We start from the raw sequence: 6,003 nt of genomic DNA on the forward strand, positions 1-6,003 counted from the left end.
ATTGATTGTCAAATTTCAATGTTTTATTGTTAATGATACATTCTTAAGTGCATTCACACTTTAAAATGGGCTGCTTTCAATGGTGGTAGTTTTACAATTGAAACTAACACGATATTGTTTGTACAATATTAAGTCTTCTCTCTCAAAATTTCTACAAGAGGTTTCCATGGACATAGACTTGCAGGCAGGTGTCTATGGATGAACATGCAGGGCTGAGACACGGCTTTCATGGATGACATACAAAAGTCAAAAGTCTCATAGATGACGCGTTGGTGGAAAAAAAAAAAATAGCCCATAGGCAAGAGAGTGCTAGTAGTTGCTGTTCGTAACTCACAAAAAGGTAATAACTCACACGTGAGGAGGAGATTGTTAGGTATACAAATATGAGTGAAGTTCCAAATTAAATAATAATGAAAAGAGTGAGTAATTAATACAATTTATTTGAATCCAAACCCATAATCTTAAGCTTTTAGTTTAAGTTGTGTCCAAATATGTTATATGAACAATGAATATCATCTCATGTTGTCAATCATTTCATATGTTGTGTTGTAGATTGCTTGACGTGGTTTCTTGAAGTATTCACTAGGTTGAATGTGTACATATGAATGTGTTTAATGACTTTGGAAGAGTAAATGTTGCATAAGCAACCTAATATCTCCTTAAAGCATTTTCTCTTAGAATTTTTGCCGCACATTACTACTCTCAGAGTCTCAATTTTCTAATAACTTTATTGCTGCAGAAAGTTGGAATTTTTATAATCCTTTAATTTCATGATGAGGGTTTTATTTATAAGGGGAAAATGAAAAAATAGTTTTTTTTTTTATTCCATTAATTTGCTGCAGTAGTTTTGAACTTGTTTTTATCCTCAAACGTGTTAGAATATTTTGAGCTAATATGACACAATAAAACTCAGATTTGGCAGGAATCAAGTTATAATTGCCAATTGGAATCCATGTCTATGTGACAAGGTGCTAATTGGCACCTTTGTCCTGGGCACATTTTGGCTCCAACTTCATCCTTGGAATGTTTTGGTTAATATTCTAACTTGTTTAAGGATAATCATGAGTTTTCTTTGCTACTTTAAAGCCACTATGATCAAAATTTTATTTTAATGATCCAATTTTTTGATCTCCAATTTACCCTCTTCTTTTCAAGGAGGGAAAATCAAAAATCAAAATTTAGGGCTTTATCTCCTAAATTTTTTTTATCACTTTTAATTAAATCCTTGTCTTAAAAATAAACCAATGGGATTCTTACATGAATTAATTCTAACTAATCCAATAAGGACCAATCAAAATAAACTACCCATAATCACTTGAGTATGCCTTAACGCATTGGAATGCGTATGAACTTTAAAACTTGATGTAGCTTGATCTGTTGACTGAATGGTTCAATCATCATATTCTTTAAATTGAAATTCATGTTCATCGAACCATTCAAACAACATTTTTGCTCCTAGATTATTTTTTAAATTACTATAACACAATTAAAGGTCTTGCAACTGAATTGGCACTTCCTCATATACAAAGTGTTTAGAGGTCTGGGGGGAAAGGGTTTAAGCTACGAGGTTAGCAACATGTAATTATCTCTCAAAACAAAAAAAAAAAAAAAATTACTATAACACAAGGTTGTGGACTCATTGGTTACAAAATGGGGTGTCTACAACTTCTTCTAGGTTCTAATTCAAAATTTTCTTGTGTTTGAAAAGGAAAATTTGAAGAATTAGGTTGTGATATAATATTTTCTCCATTTTCTTTACCCAATTATAATATAAACTGAAATTTGTGTTTATGGGTTTTGTTAGGAGGGTTCTTGATTCCTATTCTTTTGATTTGGGTTCCCTTTGCTGTGAGGGCTTCCATTATTTTTGTAAAAAAAAAAATTTGCCTCAATAGATTATTCCTAGAAAAACTACCTTTAAGAAATTTTTTATTTTCATGAATTAAATTTACCTTGAGGGCTTTAATTTCCAAAAAATATCCCACATTGATTCTTTTTCGTACAATAGTAAGGGTCTATTTGAATACCGTTTATTTACTGAAAACTGAAAACTTATTACTGAAAACATTGTAGCAAAATAATTTTTAAATATGTGAATAGTATCGTGGGACTCAAATTTACCTAAAAATCTGTATTTTGCTAAGTTTGACTGGATCATAAATAGTACCGTGGGACCAGTCTAAAACACAAACACACGCAAACGCAGAAATGCCTCCACGCACACTAACTCCTCACTAATTAAGATTCATTAACCACGTGAAAATCCAACATTGTCCTCGTTTAGTTTCTTAACTCATTATTTAATAATTTATTAAAATGATATTTTAATATTAAAATGTTACAATACTCTGCCAAAAAATATATGTACAAAATAATGGAAATTTACTATTTTCTTACGAGACTTTAGCAAATCAATTTCAAACATTCTGTGAACCATAGTTGAGGTGGGGTCTCCCTTTATCAACAAATAATTAATCTTCAACTTTTCAATCCTTACCTTTTTACCCAAGTCCTATATCATTATTATTATTATTATTATTATTAAATAGCCCCAAGTTGATAGGAGCAGTAAATATTTTGAGGAGGGTGATTTTTTTTACTTATTTTATTAAAAATAAAATCCTTTAGAGGTTTTAGAATATTTCTACTATGAAAATTTTAAAATTCTATTTGTAATTAGTAGATCTTATTTTTTAATGTTATCAATATTTCAATAAAAGTTTATTATAATCATTTTCATTTATTTATTTAAATTAATAAATATGTGGTCAAATTAATTAACATGTTTTAAAACAGATACAAAGAATTTTATTAAGTGAATGTTACAATTATCCAAGAATTCCAGAAGCTTCTCATCAAATTTTACTCCACTGGCGTTTGGTTGCAATTAAAAGTTAAGGAAATCCAGAAGCTTCTCGCCAAATTTTACTCCACTAGTGCTTGGGTGAAACTAAAAGTTAAAGAATTCCAAAAGATTCTCATCAACATCTCATTCATTGCACTAGACTACAATTCAATTCTCCAAGAATTCCAGAACCTTCTCATCAATTTCCCATCTATTACACTAGTGTGTATGTAATATGTATGGTGCAATTATGTTATGAATTCCAGAACATTCTCATTGATATAATAATCCATTCCACTACTCCATTCAATCATCCAAGAATTCCAAAGCATCTCATTTCTCACGTATTCCACTAGTGTATGTGTATAGTGCAAAATCCCAGAAAAATTAAAATATATATATACTTTGGTGCAAAGTAAAAAAAAAAAAAAAAAGATTACACACTTTTATGTCATGATTTTGATGTGACTGGTTATAACCATAAGCAAAAAAATAATAAGTTAATGTGAATGTGATAAATAACTCGTTACAATCTATCTTATAAAATAATTGTAAAAATTGCGGTTATAAAATTACCTGTACTAAGTGCAATTATGTCATAAATTCCAAAAGTAAAGAGCGATATACCTAAATTGACATATTCTCATCCATAAAGTGTTGTATGTTTATGGGTGAAAATTGTACAAGATGCAGGTTTAGCTTTATGCACATTATAATTATCTAAAAAAAGAAGTCATGAATTCCAGAAGGTTCTTGTCATCAATATCTCATCTATTCATTTTTAGATTGACGGCAAAGATTCCACTTCCTCTCAATCCGTACGGATACATATATTTCAATAACTTTTTTTGCTGAAGATATTTTAATAACTAAGTTATATATGAGTTATGACATAGATTCTTATCTTATATTATGAATTGTAGCTGCGCTACACACAAACTTTGGGTCCCACACTGACCCTAGTACTTTGAATGCAAGCGAAGAAAAAGAAATGGTGTACAGAGTAGTCAAAGTACTGACAAAATTTTTGGAGAGAAAAAAAAAAAAAAAAAAAAAAAAAAGAGAATTGATTAAGGGAAGTACTTATTATGTTTTTTTTTTTCTTCGGGATTTTAATAAAAAAAAGTTCATTTTGAAACATGAAGCAGAAGAATTTATTGGTACTTTATATGTTTCTTGTTTCAAACTATTTATTGATTTATATTTATGAGTTATTCATTAATATATGTCTTTATTATGTGTTGTTTGAAATCAAGAATTTAATTTGTTTACTTGTATTGTTTCTACACATGTGGTTATGCATTTTGTTTAATGTTTTAGGAAATATACAGGTTGATTCAATTAAACTGTTATCTACTCTTACAACTGATGGATAGTAGTTAGGATTGAATTTGTTTTATGAGCATTATTTTGTAAAGGGATTTTTATTTTGTAAACTTTGAGCTTCTAGTTGTGTTTTGTCACGGATTGCCAAATGGGGAGTTTGTTAGGTTCTAAAGTTTTAGGATTTTATGTATTTAGAACTCTAATTTGTATTGTTGGTAAACCATTATCAAAACAATGTATTTAGAAGTGTTTTAAACTAGCTCAAAGTTGTGTATTTATGTAAAGTTGGAATCGAGTTAAAGCAGGAAAGCATTGTGCCTTTCGGCCTAGCTCGATCGATCGAAAGACAGGCTCGATCGATCGAAGCTCGGGCAGAATGATTTTCTGCAGATTTTTCCAACTCAGCCCTAGGTGTTTTTAAAACATTTTTAGGGTTTCTTATTTGTCCTAAGTATAAAAGACAAATCCTAGCCACGTTTTAGTGTTGCTCATAATTGCGATTTGTGTAAATCTTTTGTGAGATCTAGAGGAGTTTTCCTTTACACAAACTTAGGGTTTTCAAGGAGAAGATTTATCTACACCTTGATGATCAACTCAGTTGCTGCCATTGAAGTTTAAAGAAAACACAAGCGGGTGTGCTTGTATCTGGTGGTAAATCCAAGAAAGAAGGAATCCGTGGATTCGGAGCTTGCACGTGGTCGTGTCAGTAAGTTCTACTGGTTGGTAGCAATAAGAAGTCGAGCATGGGGGCTTGTAAGTCTTATTGTATATATTTCGATTCTTTCAAGATAGTGGATTCAAGTTTACCTTGAAGATAGCTAAGTCAAATCCTCCCTAGGTTTTTACCGGTTTGGTTTCCTGGGTGATCATATCTTGTATTATTTATTTTCTGCTGCTTTGCATGATTTGATTTTTGTTATTGTGATAACCTAGACTTGTTTAATTTGACAAAGTAATAACTTGGCTAATTACCTAGGTTAAATCAATTATTTTAAGGGGTCTAAAAACTGTCATCTTTCAATTGATTTTAGTGTTTCATCAATTTTTTCTTTTAAACTATCATTTTTCTTGGAACTATCATTTTTCCATCCTTTGTTGACTAAACCATCATTTTCTTTCTCTTTCCTTATCATGTCTCTTTCTTTTTCTATGTCTTTTTCTATATCTAACTTCTTACATAGAGTTTCTTTTGAGTTGGTTCGCTTAAGAGTACTGTTGCCTTGTCTTTCCATTCTTTCTATCATTTCTTTTTCTATTCCTTTCATTAACATTCCTTTTTCTTCGTCTTTATCAATTATGTCTAGTTTGTCTTGCACTATTTCAATATGACTATTGTCTTTCTTTTCTGTAAAAGTTGTCTTTAAGTCTTTCAAGTCATGATTCTTGTTATCTTTCTTATAGTATTTCTTATTGTCTTTATATGTTATGGCTATAGGTCTCTCAGTTGCTTTTAGTTCTCTACCATCTTTTCTACTATTATGACAATTTTCTATTACACTATTCCTTTCGTTATGCCAATTATCTGTTATGGTTTTTGCTAAAAGTGATCTATGATGAGGTTCAAATTCTCTTTCTTTTTCTAATTCTGAATTTAAAGTTTTCATTCTTTCAAGGAGGTCCAAAATACTATCATTTTTTCTTTCTTTAGTAATGGTTCTTTCCACAGTTTCTAAAGATTCTAATTTTTTATTAATTCTATCTAACAAACTATTATTGTGTCTATCAATCTCATTATGCCAATTATCTATCATGGTTTTTGCTAAAGGTGATCTATGATGAGGTTTAAATTCTCTTTCTTTTTCTAATTCTGAATTTAAAACTTTCATTCTTTC

Source organism: Quercus robur, chromosome 9 (assembly GCF_932294415.1).
Source record: "Quercus robur chromosome 9, dhQueRobu3.1, whole genome shotgun sequence".
Taxonomy (NCBI): Eukaryota; Viridiplantae; Streptophyta; class Magnoliopsida; order Fagales; family Fagaceae; genus Quercus; species Quercus robur.